The sequence below is a fragment of the Myotis daubentonii genome, chromosome 17, assembly GCF_963259705.1.
Source record: "Myotis daubentonii chromosome 17, mMyoDau2.1, whole genome shotgun sequence".
NCBI lineage: Eukaryota > Metazoa > Chordata > Mammalia > Chiroptera > Vespertilionidae > Myotis > Myotis daubentonii.
In genome coordinates this window covers 23,150,983-23,158,333 of record NC_081856.1, presented here as the reverse complement: position 1 = coordinate 23,158,333, position 7,351 = coordinate 23,150,983, and the positions used below count along the sequence as shown (strand labels likewise).

The 7,351-nt window shown below is 49.5% G+C and overlaps 1 long non-coding RNA gene across 1 annotated transcript; it reads right to left on the bottom strand.

Annotated features, from left to right (window-relative positions):
- Positions 1-1,222: 1,222 nt before the first annotated feature.
- LOC132220160 (uncharacterized) lies at positions 1,223-4,787 on the bottom strand. Its single transcript, XR_009449698.1, has 3 exons — positions 3,352-4,787; positions 2,692-2,829; positions 1,223-1,680 (listed from the first exon to the last, which is right to left on the bottom strand). It is a non-coding gene; the product is annotated as an uncharacterized LOC132220160 (long non-coding RNA).
- Positions 4,788-7,351: the final 2,564 nt, after the last annotated feature.

Below are 7,351 nucleotides of genomic sequence, written 5' to 3'. Positions count from 1 at the left end.
GAAGACGATGGCATGACCAGAATCTGGTTGTGTCCTGGGGCCCAGGAAGAGAGAGTGGCCACCGGTTGAGTGCTAGTAAGTCCTAGAACAAAGATAAATGAAACAAACAAGAAAAAAGATCTGACTGAAAATATTTTTACACATTTAGAAGATGCTTTAATATTTGGATTTGAGAAATATTAAGTGATAAGAGCTCAATTATGGAATTTTGTAAAAATAAGATGAAAAGGCAGTCGCTAGCTAATAAGAGGCCTGGCAGCGGTCTGTAGTTGGGCCTGCCTCTCTGGGTGTTAAGACCTGCTGCAGCCTCGCCTGTCACCCCCTGAAGGCAGTGGGACTCGGTGGGTCAGGCTTGCCTGACACTGCCCTATGCTCCATGCAGCTGTGTGGCTTGCCTGCCAGTGTTTCACGGACGGAGGTGAGCTGCTTGCTGGCCAAGGACAAAGCGCTAAGTGCTAGCTCCCTGTGCCGGTGGGAGTGGGAGGACAGCTGAATGCAATCCTTTTATCCTTCTGGGCCGCCAGAACATCAAATCCTTAATCACAGAAGTTAAACAGACTTAGCCGACTCAATTTTCAGTGATAATGAGCATCAGCAATCACATGGATTAATGAGTCACATATGATCCCCTTCAGAATAATTTTATTTCTGGTTCTTAACAGGCACTGTGAACAAGCAATGATGGGGACTGATTTCAGACTGACTACCCTCAGCCCCCCACCTTTGTCAGAGCTATAGAAGACCACCTTCATGGCCACTGACTGTGGAACCAATGCCAAAAAAGACCAAGGTAAATGGGAGGGGCAGCAACCCTTTACCCTTGATTGTCATTGAAGGTGTGCCACTTCTCAGCCACAGGTACAGAGTGAAGAAGAAAGGCAAATTATATAATATTTTCCCCCTGAAAGGCACAGCCCTTTGTCTCAGTTTTTTTGCTACTGAACCCCCAAATCCCTGTCTTACGCTCATGACTCCTCACCCCTCTCCACCATCTGAAGGACTGGGCAACTTGTAAGTATTTGGCCAATAACTGAATGGCTGACTGCACCAGTACCTCTTCCGGGCCTGACACCAATTAGAGGCAGTAAACACGGCCAATAGGTATTATGGGGGTCCTATGAAGTGATACATCTGAAAGAAGAAAAGAGAAAAAGACAGAAAAGCAGAAGGTGAGGACTTAGCCTTGTGCTTCTGTCCATGTACATACCATGTTTAAAAAAGAACAGTAGATGCAAATTTGAGAGATGCTTCTTATTTATTTATTTATTTATTTATCTAACAAATCCATTTTATTTATTTTCAGTTAAGTTTAAACCCTTGAGGGGTACAACATTACACGGATTCTGTGTCCCCTAGCCTTAGCAGGAAGGTTGCTTCGGAATTTAGCAGGAACCATGCCACTGTTCCCATGAGCACGAGTTTCCTTCCCCAGATGACTCTGGTTTTGTTCGGTTTGCCACCAGGAGTCACTGTGGTGTTCTTTGCTTTGTTCACATAAGCACATCTCTTGCCTAGACAGAATTCTGTTTCATCTCGAGCGTAAACACCTTCAATTTTAAGAAGAGCTGTGTGCTCCCTCTGGTTCCGGAGACCCGTTCCCTGCAGGCCTCCACAGGGTCCAAGATGGTGGGAAAGCCAGGTGCTTCTTTAAAAAAACAGGTGATAGGGATGCTTGACTTTCTGTAGCAAAATAAACACAGATGGCAATCTTGCATCCACATGGTCACCCGACATACATGAATGAAAGGGCTATAGTAAAAATATTCAAATGCATAACTGTCAAAAAGATCTGGCCAAAAATGGGTTAATCATCATAACCATAAAAATAAGTAAGTTTAGTTAGTGAGTGGTTGAGAACACATAGCCACACGGTTTTGAGTTGAGTCAAAAAGGATTTTAGGCCCCATTCCTGGCTCTATACCCACCAACTGTCAGACCTTGGGCAAGCTACCTAACTTCTAGAACTTCAGTTTCCATGCTTCTAAAATGGGGATAATTGGCCCTAACAGGTTTGGCTCAGTGGATAGAGCATTGGCCTGCGGACTCAAGGGTCCCAGGTTCGATTCCGGTCAAGGGCATGTACCTTGGTCGCAGGCACATCCCCAGTAGGGGGTGTGCAGGAGGCAGCTGGTTGATGTTTCTAACTTTCTATCCCTCTCCTTTCCTCTCTGTAAGAAATCAATAAAATATATTTTAAAAAATAAATAAATAAAAGGGGGATAATTGTACCTGCCCCCAAGGATTTTTGTGAGGATCCAAGAAGAAAGTTGGTTATTCTTTATTATATATTTCATCACCTAGAAAACTTCTTTAAGATGAAAGAAAACCCTGCTCTTCACATCGACCAATAACTGAGAATGGTGTTTGGCATACCCCAAGTTCCACAAATATTATCGCTCTACATAGATTAATCTATGGTTACATATCGAATACCAAAGCAAGATTCCTAAGGAAAGGACTTGCTGGGAGTCTCAAACTTATTTGGCGAGACCTTTCGGTCTTATAGACTGTATCATCTTACCTGGTGCTTGTGTTTATTACAAACATCTGAATTTCAGCTTAACCTTTAAATTTTAATCATTTATTCAATCACTTTTAAGTGAAATTTGTTTGATTATAAAAATCAACAATTTAAATGTTAACATTTTAAATAATCAAAACTGAATTCACTGCAGACATCCACACAGCTACCTGTTTCACTTCTGGAGAGAGCTACTCTTTACGCTGACTTCTGCTTTTTTATGATGGGTGAGAGCGAGGAGCCTGGGAACAGCTGTCACCTGAGGAAGCTGCTACAATATTTTTTTAAAATTTCCTTGTTTCTCTTCACTTTATAATACCAAAAAAAGAGAGGGACAAATCAAATTAGTATCATCTGTATAATAAATTTATTTAACATCAAATCTGGTTTAGTGGAAATCCCTCCATCCCTCTAATGAGGAATGAGGTCATGTCTCCTACAATAAATCATGTCCATTAAACTTATCTTCTTTTCTGGATGCTTTCCTTCTTTCATTTGTTTGTCATTTCCAAGTCTCTAATTCTTGTTGATTGCTCAGTTAAATGAAATTACTTTTTTTTTAATGTTGAAGAGGGCATGTAACTGAAGCTACAAAATATTACCTATATCAACACAAGCCTGCTCTTCATTCTACAATAATTTTCCCCCTTCAATTTTTTTAAAAGGCAAATACCAACTTAATTTTACTCAAAACTCTCCAAACATTTTCGATTTTTTTTGTGTGTACCTTTTATTTCATGCGTGTCTTCTCTCTTTTGACATTTTCTATTCCTTTGATACTAAGAACAAAATAGGAAAGTTGGTTATAGTTTATTATACTATTTCATTACCTGGAAAACTTATTTAAGATGAAAGAAAACCGTGGAGTAATAACTGATTGATCTCCATACATTTCTTTACTGCTCTCATTTTCCTTTACTCCGAAATTACACCCGGAAAGATTACAGCCCTGCTTAAGTAACTCCCACATATTTTCAAAGACAAGCAGAGAACTGTGATGTCCTCCAGGGCTCTTAAAAGGTCTCGTCTACTCCCAGGTCTTGAGATGGGATCCCTTACAGAGGAAATATCAGGATTCTAAGTCGAGGATCAGAATCCGAGTTATTTTAACAAATTGAGCAAACGTGGAAAGCTACCAGTCCAGGGTCGACTTTTTACACATGTGGAAACTAAGACCCAAGCAGGCTGTCCTGTCCAAAACAAGGCTATTTCAGATATCTGCATATATATTTATACGTATAATTTTCTTAAAATTCTTAAAGAATATTCAGATGAATTATCATAGATCCTAATTAAAGAGATCTTGAAGACAAAACTACGCCGTAACAGTTGGCCTTTTTCAACTACCGCAGTACATGGAATCTTCAGGGAAGGAGATCTTTATGCCAAGCACCGTGGTTTTATTCCCTTGTTGGTAATGATTCTGTGTTTGGAAACGGCACCTCTGCGCCATTCTTAAATCTGTCGTCGCGTGAACGTTCCGCTTTCCCTCCACGCCGTTCCCCACCGCGGGGCCGCCCGGCTCCGCACCCGTGTTGACTGTGGCCGGCGGCGGGCGAGGACAGAGACGGCCGCGACAGACAATGTCCTGCATTCACCATGGCCTCGGCCAATCACAGGCCGGCGCCTCCCGGCCCCGCACGGCGCCACCGGCCACGGCTCGGCCGCAGGAAAACCTGGCCTCCGGGCAGCCATCTGCGGCCACCCCCGGCCGGGCGCGCCGCTCCCACGGCGCCCACCAGGAGGAGGGGGCTCGCGGCGGCGGCGCGCGGCGGCCCCGGGGGGCAGGGGTCGCGCACAAGGGCAGGACGCGCCGCCCCTCCGGCTGCACGCGGCGCTGTCCCTTTAAGACGAGCCTCCTCGCGGGGCCTGGGAGCGCGTCGGCGGCCCCGCCGCGGAGGGCAGAGACATCCGGGCTACCGGGCTGGCGACGGCGACGGCCCCTCGGGTGGCTCCCAGTCCCCGCGGGGCGCCTGGATGGCCGTGGCTGCGGAGTGCCGCCCGGGCCAGCGGGGCTTTCAGCGCCCCGCCAGCCTCCACCCCGCTGCGCCCCGCCGCCGCCGCCCGCTCGCCCCCACCTCGCGAACGCCCGGGCAGGGACACCGGGGCCGGCACGCGGGTCACGGACGCTCCGTCCGCGGAGCCGCGCCGCGCGCGCCCGAGCCCGTCCCGGGACGCCCCGCCTCCTGCGCGTGCACAGGGGGCGGGGCGCTCAGGAGGCAGCCAATCAGCGCCGGCCGGCCAGGGACCGCCTCCCAAGCCATCGCGGGGGGCCGTGCGGGAGGGAAAACTTCGTCGGGGGCGCCGCGCGGGGCCGCGGGGGGCAAGAGCCGGAGTGCCGCGGGGCCGGAGAGCCGGCGCGCAGCGGGCGGGCTCCGACTCCGCAGCTCCGCCAAGTGCAAGGCGCGGGCGCGGCCGTGAGAACCGGCGCGGGCGGGCGGGCGGGCCAGCGGGAGAACCGGGAGGCGCCGGGAGCAGGTGGTGCGGCCGGAGGGGGCGCGGGAGGGGCGGTGCCGGGGGCGGGGGGGTGTGGGCGGCGGGGGAGGGCCGAGTAGGCGCCTCCCGGAGGTCGGGAAACCGGGGATGAACGCGCCGAGCTAACGAGCTTCAGGCCAGAATCTGCCAAGAACTGTTTGCGCCGCACAGAGAACGTGAAGAACGTGTGTACTTACGGGTAGAGATATATTTTAAAATGCACCTCTGCCCGCGTTTAATGTTGGTGGTGTTTTTAAGGGAAGTGGTTGTATATGTTTACTTTCTAGTGATATTTATTAAAATGGAAAGTTGATCACATAATTTTCTTTTCCATGGGGTTTGGGAAAAAGGAACACAGACATTGAAAAAGAAAACCTGTTTTTGTGACCTCCTCCTCTGCGTAACATGTGAGAGGAGTAGACGTCAGCCATCGGGTGCATTGCGTTCATGTGCAGAGTGGGGGGGGGGGGGGGGCGGTGCTGGCCGCCTGGACGTCACGGTTCACCTCCAGGAACAAACCCCAAGGTCCCATTTTCCCACCTGCAACATGAGAGCAGCGAATCCGTCCCCCGCACCCCCCCCCCCCCCGTCTGCCTCGCAGCATGCTGCGTGATGATTTGGTGTGTATTTGGAGAAAAGTGGCACACCAGCACGGTCCCGCCCGGGGTGGGCCCCCTGGGGAGCTGTCCCGGCCACCTGCCCTGTGCACCCCGGACCGGCTGGGCCCCTCGCAGAGCTCATCCTGCTCTCAGACCACGCTGCCCTGCAGTCCGGGAATATTTAGTAGTAACTTGGGTGCCACCGAAAGCTCGTCCTGGATGTGTGTGTACTCAGCGGAGCTGCACACCTTCCCTCCAAACTTTCCGTGTTTCCCGTTTTAGCAACGGCATCACGACAACTTGGTCACGGGCCCCCCCACTTCATCCTCCAGTCACTAAGCCCCGGATCCGTCCTCCTCCGTGCAACCTGTCGCAGGTGGTCGCCCCTGCCGCGCTCGGCTCCTCCTCGCGTGCAGGCCACCAGCGTCGCCCCCTGGACGACCAGCAGGTACCACCTCCATCACCCAGGTAACCTCTCCGCGTCGGGGCTTTGCTCCTCCCCCCCTCACCCTCCTCCCCCCAGCTCCATCTTTCAATCAGATTGCTTTAAAGTGAGTCAGATGGTGTTTCTCTCGTTTAAATCTTTTAGGGGATCTCTGTGGCCCTCCGGGTAAAACCCTATCTCCTTAAGTTTGCTGCATAAGGCCCTCCTAATCTCCTTTTCATTTACGTCTCCTCTCCAGCGGACTCTCCACCGCTGGCCAGTCCTCGCACCCCTTCCTGAGCGAGTTCCAAATTCACCTGGAATGCTTTCTTTCGTTGCTCTAAACGTACCCGAGATTCCCCGGCGCGGCCACACTCCTCCTCCGTCTCGTCTCCTCCTTTCCTCGGAAGTGGCGGTCTCCCCTTCCCTCGTCTATTTATTTACCCAAAGTGAGGATTAGGGGCGCCATTGCATCCCTCCCTCTACAGGGCACCCAAAGCCTTACACGCGGTCGCCTCCCATCCTGCCCGAGTGTTAGTTACACCCCAGCCTTCGAGCAGGGGGTGCATCCTGCTCGCCGTTGTTCCCAGTTCCCAGGATGGTCGGTCGTAGACCAGTGACCCTTTTAGCACATACTCTGGTGGGCACAGGAAAGCCAAAGTAGCTAGTGGCCCCTAGGTATCTACGAATAGATTCATTTTATATTGCTGTATTTTTCAGTGTTGAATGCCTCCGCTCTTAGCTATTCTATAAGAATAACGTATTTACACACACACACACACACACACACACACACACACACACACACACACACTAATTTACTTAAACCAATGATGTGTTTGTCACAATTACTATAAATGTCTAATAGCAAAAATAGCGTGTGTGGATTGTGAAGTGAAATTCTGGAACAGTGCCTGGCTGTTCAATGCAAGTGGGCAGAAATGTCCCTTTTAAACTGAAGACTCTGAAACTTCAAAACTGAGCTGAAACCAATGCCCTCATTATGATCGAGGCAAGGAGTGGGAGGAAAGACTATTAAGCTCAGAGTTCTGGTTCCTTGTTTATTAGTAACTTTTAGGATAGCAATTATTGATGTTAAGAGCAGTCTGATACTGACTTTTTTTTTTTTTAAAAAGAATAATCCTGATACTCTTGATATTTTTCCTTTGTTTACAGGAGATGTCAGTGTCACAAATTGAATTTCTCATTTTCTTTGGGTTCACTCACAGCTAGCACTACTAACGTATGTGCATTTAGATCTGTACTATTTCTAAACACCGCCCTGCTACACACTTTGCAATAAAGTTAAACAAGAATTCTTTGTTAAGAGAT